The following is a 6,301-nucleotide window of genomic DNA, read 5'->3' as shown; positions in this document are numbered from 1 at the left end:
CAAATGTCCAATTGTTCTTTTTTTAACAACTTTATGGAGATATAATTCATATACCATACATTGCACTCATTTAAAGTGTACAAGGCAATGATTTTTAGTATATTCGCAGAGTTGTGCAAACATTACCACAATCAATTTTAGAACATTTTCATCACCCGCAAAAGAAATCCCATACCCTTTAGCTGTTACCTCCCAATTCACCCATCCCAGCCCTGGGAAAGCGCTCATCTACTTTCTGTCTCTATAGATTTGCATATTCCGGACATTTCATACAAATGGAACCATATAATATATGGCCTTTTGTGTCTGGCTTCTTTCACTTAGTATAATGTTTTCAAGGTCATGAAAATGTTCTAAAATTGATAGTTGTTCACACCTTTTGGCTATTAATATTAATTATTATTAATACTGCTGTGAACGTTCATGAACACGTTTCTGTGTAGACATATGGTTTCCTTTCTCTTCAGTATATGCTTAAGAGTGGAATTTTTGGGTCAAATGGTAACTCTACGTTTAACCTTTCGAGAAACTGCCAGACTGTTTTCCAGTGTTGCTACACAGTTTATATTCCCACCAGTAGTGTATGAGGGTTTTGATTACTCCACATCCTCACCAACACTTTTCATTACAGATATTCCTCAGTTCATGATGGGGTTATGTCCTGATAAACTCATCGTAAGTTGAAAATATCATCAGTCAAAAGTACATTTAATATACCTAACCTACCGAACATCGTAGCTTAGTCTACCCTACCTGAAACGTGCTCAGAACATTTACATTAGCCTACAGTTGAGTAAAATCATCTAACACAAAGCCTATTTTATAATAAGGTGTTGAATATCTCATGTAATTTATTGAATACTGAAAGTGAAAAACAGAATAGCTGTGTGGGTACAGAATGGTTGTAGGTGTATCGGTTGTTTACCCTCATGATTCCATGGCTGACTGGGAGCTGTGGCTCGCTGCCACTGCCCAGCATCACAGGACCTTCAATCTATTTTGAATTAATTTTTGTATATGGTGTGAGGTTGGGGTCTGGTTTAATTCTTTTGTATGTGGATATCTGGTTTTCCCACCACCGTTCATTGAAAAGACTATCCTTTCTCCATTGAATGGTGTTGGTAACTTTACCAAAAATCAGTTGACCATAGAAATATGTTTTTTTTCCTGGAATCTTACTTCTGTTCCATTGATCTGTATGTCTATCCCTCTGTCAGTACCACATTGTCTTGATTATTGTTGCTTCATAGTGACTTTTAAAATAGAAAATCATGAGTCCTTCAACTTTGTTTGTTTTCAAGATCATTTTGGCTATTATGGGTCCTTTGAGTTTCCATATTATTTTTAGGATCAGTTTGCTAATTTCTACAAAGAAGCCCGCTGAGATTCTTATAAGGTTGAATCTGTAGACCACATTGGAGAGCACTGTCATCTTACCAATATTTATTTTGCTCCATGAACATAGCATATATCTCCATTTGTTTAGATCTTCTTTAATTTCGTTTCACAATGTTCAGTTATTTTCAGAGTATAAATTTTACACTACATTTGTTAAATTTATTCCTAAGTATTCTACTCTTTTTGACGTTATTGTAAATAAAATTATTTTCTTACTTTCATTTTTGGATTGTTCATTGCTAGTTTATACAAATACAATAGATTTTTTCCAGCTTTATTGAGGTATAATTGACAAATAAAAATTGTGTATATTTACAGTGTACAATGTGGTGTTTTGATATACTTATACATTTGAAATGATTATTACAATAAAGCTAATTAACATATCCATCACCTTACACGTTTATAATTGTTTTTATTTATTTATTTTTTTGTGTGAGGAAGATTAGCCCTGAGTCAGCATCCATTACCAATCCTCCTCTTTTTTTACTGAGGAAGATTGGTCCTGGGCTAACATCCATGCCCATCTTCCTCTACTTTATATGGGATGTCACCACAGCATGGCTTGACAAGCAGTGTGTTGGTCTGCACCTGGGATCCGAACCTGCGAACTCTGGGCCGCTGAAGCGGAGCATGTGAACTTAACCACCACGCCACTGGGCCAGCCCCTATAATTTTTATTTTGTGGTGAGAACATTTAGGATCTGTTTTCTTAGCAAATTTCAAGTATACAGTATAGTATTATTAACTATAGCCATCACTCTGTACATTAGATCTCCAGAATTTATTCATCCTGTGTAACTGAAACTTTGTACCCTTTGTTCAACATCTCACAATTGATTTTTGTATATTGATCTTATATTGTGCAACCTTTCTGAACTTGTTCATTAGTTCTAGTAGTGTTCTGTGGATTCCTTAGGATTTTCTATGTACAAGATCATGTCATTTGTGAATATAGTTTTACTTCCCTTTCAATCTGGCTGCCTTTCTTTTTTTCTTGCCTGGTTGCCCTGGCTAGAACCTCTTTTCCTGACGGTGTTCATCTGATAAGCTTCACTAATTGCAGCTGATTGCTCCATCATTTTCAACAATGCCCTGGGGCATCCATTGCTTCACAGGCTGATCCAATTAAATTTAGGCTCATTTGCAGGGATAGTTTTTGAGGTCAGTATTTGAGATTTGTTCTAATCCCAGGAGGGCTCTTTTTAGTGGTCTCTTTTCCTGATTCTCTCTGGTAAGTTAGCTGGCCTGTGGTTTAGCTTACATCTGATGAAGCTACCAGTCTCCTCTTAATCGCTTTTCACCACAAGCTCTGTGTTTTACGAGTGCCTTTAGGTTTACACTTCCTCATGCTGTGTTGTGAATAAAGTCAGCTCATTTGGGAAGGACTTAAGAGCTCTTTGTTTTACCTGCCTTTCTCTTTGCCTTGTCCTGCCTTTCTCTCTGGGAAATATCTCTGAGCCATAGCTCTGGGGCTGGGCCAGGCACAGTGGTGGCTTCTCTGAATGACAACCTTGTCTTAGGAGCTGGGCATTCCTCAGGGGGCCTTTGATCTTCGTGGCTTGCTTCTCCCAGCATGGAATCTCCACTTTACATATGACCCTGGGCAAGAGTGATGGTGTCCCAGTATTTTCAGTGTGCTGCCCCCAAAGTAGAGCCTCTACTGTCACTGTGAAGGCTAAGCAGGAGAGAGCCCCCATTTCCTGCCACACTCACCTGGAATTTAGCCTCTGCAACAGGTAGCTGGGGGCGGGTGGAATGAAAAATGCTGATGGACTGCCCCTTTCCAGAAGATGCCATCACCCTTGATTTGGAGCTGGGTGGAGAGGGTGCCCTGTGTTCTTGGCTGCACTACCTGTAGTGGAGTTTCTGTCATGTTGGGCTGGGATGGGGGAGGAAGGGACAGGTCATGGTTGAAGTGCTACAGACTCTCACTGCTCTTGCCAAGTTTTAGTAGATTTTCTTGAATAAAGACTTCGTTTACTGTATGCCCTTAGGCCTGTTTCCAGAGACTTTAAATATACATATAAAAAGACTTTAAATACATATATAAAGACAAATATTTACATATAAAGAATATAGTATTTAAAAAATATTATACATATATAAACTTTTCACCAGTTTTGCTGGGGAGCAGGTCTGCAGAGGTCTTCACATTGCCGTTCTGGAACTGGAACTCTCCCCTCCCCAGCTGGTTTTTGGAACTCCAGATGTGGATGCCCAGCTGGATGCTGACACTAATCCCCACTGCAGGAGGACTAGAGGTAGAAGCCCCAGCAACTCAAACCTCCTATCTTCTTTTTAAAGATTTTATTTATTTTATTTTTTCCCCCCAAAGCCCCAGTGGGTAGTTGTACGTCGTACCTGCACATCCTTCGTAGCTGTACATCCTTCTAGTTGCTGTATGTGGGACTCGGCCTCAGGATGAACGGAGAAGCGGTGCCTCGATGCGCACCCGGGATCCGAACCCGGGCCACCAGCATCGCAGCGCGCGCACTTAACCACCAAGCCACAGGGCCGGCCCGTCCTATCTTCTTTTTAAATTAATTATTATTATTATTTTTTTTGGTGGTCACACATTAGTTCATAGACTAAAACTCTTGTTACCTTGACTTTAAATTTTCTGAGCCCTTTTCGGGTAAGGAGCACTCATAAGCGAGGTAGCCCCTAAGGCAGTGTCTTTCAGGATTGGAATCATCCTCTCCATACCATCAGAGGACAGGGGACATGGGAACAATCGAGTTGTAAGTGCCAGCCCTCTTCCAGCAGCCACACCACCTGGTGGGCAGGTTTTGTCTGGACCACCTGGAGCCTGGGCTGGATTTGGTGGTCTCTGGCACCCTGCAGTGATGAGCCATCTCAGCCTGGTGTGTTGTGGTGGTTGGACCATATTTCATTTGTGATGAGTGCTGTTTGACCCAGTGAGTAAGATCACCCTTTACAAGGAAGCTGGTCTGGAGCTGGTTGGCTGAGGGGCCAGAGTAATCAGCCTGTGTCCACGTCCACAGGCTGCTGGCTGGCACTGCCCCTGGGGCGGGTCAGGTGTGGGCTCATTGTGAGGCATTCAAGACATGTGCTGCCCCAGGTCTCTAGTTCAGAATTCCTCCCAGGTCAGTGTCCAGAATTGGACTCATGCAGCCAACTCGGCAGATTTGGGTGGTAATTCTGAAGGGTATAAGAGGGCTGTCATATATAGTCCTCCTCCCAGTTTGCTGGCCAGCAGTGAAAAGACCGAGAAGAGAGGCTGGTTTGGGGTTATTGTTTTACAACTCGACCTTCAAAGGACATAGAGCATCCGTCTCCCTCCTTTGCTGGGTTTCTACTATCCCAGATCCTTTTCCCCATCCCACTGAGTAATGGGGGATCACCGTAACGATTTAGAGCCAAATCTTCTCACAGTTTCCTTCCAGGAGATGGGGCATCCATCGGTATTGATCTAATTGCAGATGACCCACCACCCCAGCCCTCTATTGGCCGTCAGGCCACATCGCCTGAATTTGTGACCCACAGGTTGAGAAGCCTGTTGTCCCTGTGGCTGGACAGAAGCTGTGCTCTTGTGCTCCTGAGCTGCATCCTGTGCTCCATGTAGCTTGTTGGACGACCAGTACGGGGACTCCAGGTCCTTGTCTTATTTGTGAAGGATCGTTTAGAAAAAACAAAATCCAACCTCCTTGGTAGTAGTTTGTCCTGGAAGGTTGGTTTTAATTATTTCAGGCCAAACCTCCCCTGCCTTCTCCCCTTCCACGAGATTTCCCATTTGACAAGCCCTAAAACTGATTGAGAGATGGTTATTTTTGAAAAACATGACATTGGGGCCATCCTGTGTGAGGCCACCCGTGAAGTCAGAAGTTCTGCACTCTCAGACATCAGTAGGGGTGCGGAGAGAGGACAGAGTGATGTCCTCCATCCGTGAGACCTGGAAACAGGGAAATGTTTGAAGAGACAGAAAGTCGAGCGCCCAGCCTCACCCTCACCATATGAAGCCTCTGGGAGAGGCAAGGGTAAAGGAAAATTGGTCCCTCCTTATTGACATGCAAGGCAGCCTGTACGTGATCTTGGACACATGCCTGGCCATCGCTCTTTACTCGAGCTACGCCTGATGTATTTGGTCCCAAGCTGTCGCTTCTGAGTCCGTCAGAAACTCTTGATTTCTTTTATACACCCCTGGGCAGGCTTCTCTAACGCAGCTGTCCTGGGATTAAGTCTCACGAGCCCTAGTAGATCTTGCACCCCACGTTGCTCATGGAGAGGGAAGAACACCTGTGTCCATTCTTTGCCCCCTCCCGCCATGGCCAGCCCAAAGGAAGCTGCCTGTGTTCCCAGTGGCTGATCTCCCCCATCCGGTGTGACCCAGCCTGGACTGGGCTGACCAGCAGTCGGGGTATTTGGTCACCACACTTGCCTTCCGCTGCTCCCTGTGGCAGCTGGCTGTGTGCATTCTGCAGACCCAGTGCCTGGAGGCTTCATCTATTAGAACCCAGAGGACGTGGAACAGAGGGGAGGGGGTGAGCCCAGAGGTTCTGAGAGAGCCAGATGCAAAATAGTGGACTGTGTCCCACAGGAAGGCAGTTTTCTCACGAAGACTTGGATAAAGACGACCCCGTATCCATCGGCCTGATCTACTGTGGAACAGTGGGTTTCTCCCTTCAGCGAATGGTAAGTGATTTCCACCTGTACCAGGGGATTTATGTTTGAATTAATCTTTCCCACGCCCCCTACCCCACACCCCAGGTCCCTTTAGGTTTATCTGACTACACAGGGCCATGGGTGAGTGAGCTGTATCTACAGAGCCTGAACTAATTCCCTCACAGTACTTCCCATTTCCCATCTCCCTCTTCCCTCTGGAAGAAAGTATTTTCACTTTGGTTTTGCCTTTTAGATCAATTATAGCAACAGTTTGCAG

The sequence above is a fragment of the Ceratotherium simum genome, chromosome 35 (genome assembly GCF_057802395.1).
Source record: "Ceratotherium simum simum isolate JZ-2026a chromosome 35, ASM5780239v1, whole genome shotgun sequence".
Classification (NCBI taxonomy): domain Eukaryota; kingdom Metazoa; phylum Chordata; class Mammalia; order Perissodactyla; family Rhinocerotidae; genus Ceratotherium; species Ceratotherium simum.
The sequence above is the reverse complement of the archived record's forward strand: the minus strand, read 5'-3'. Positions refer to the sequence as shown.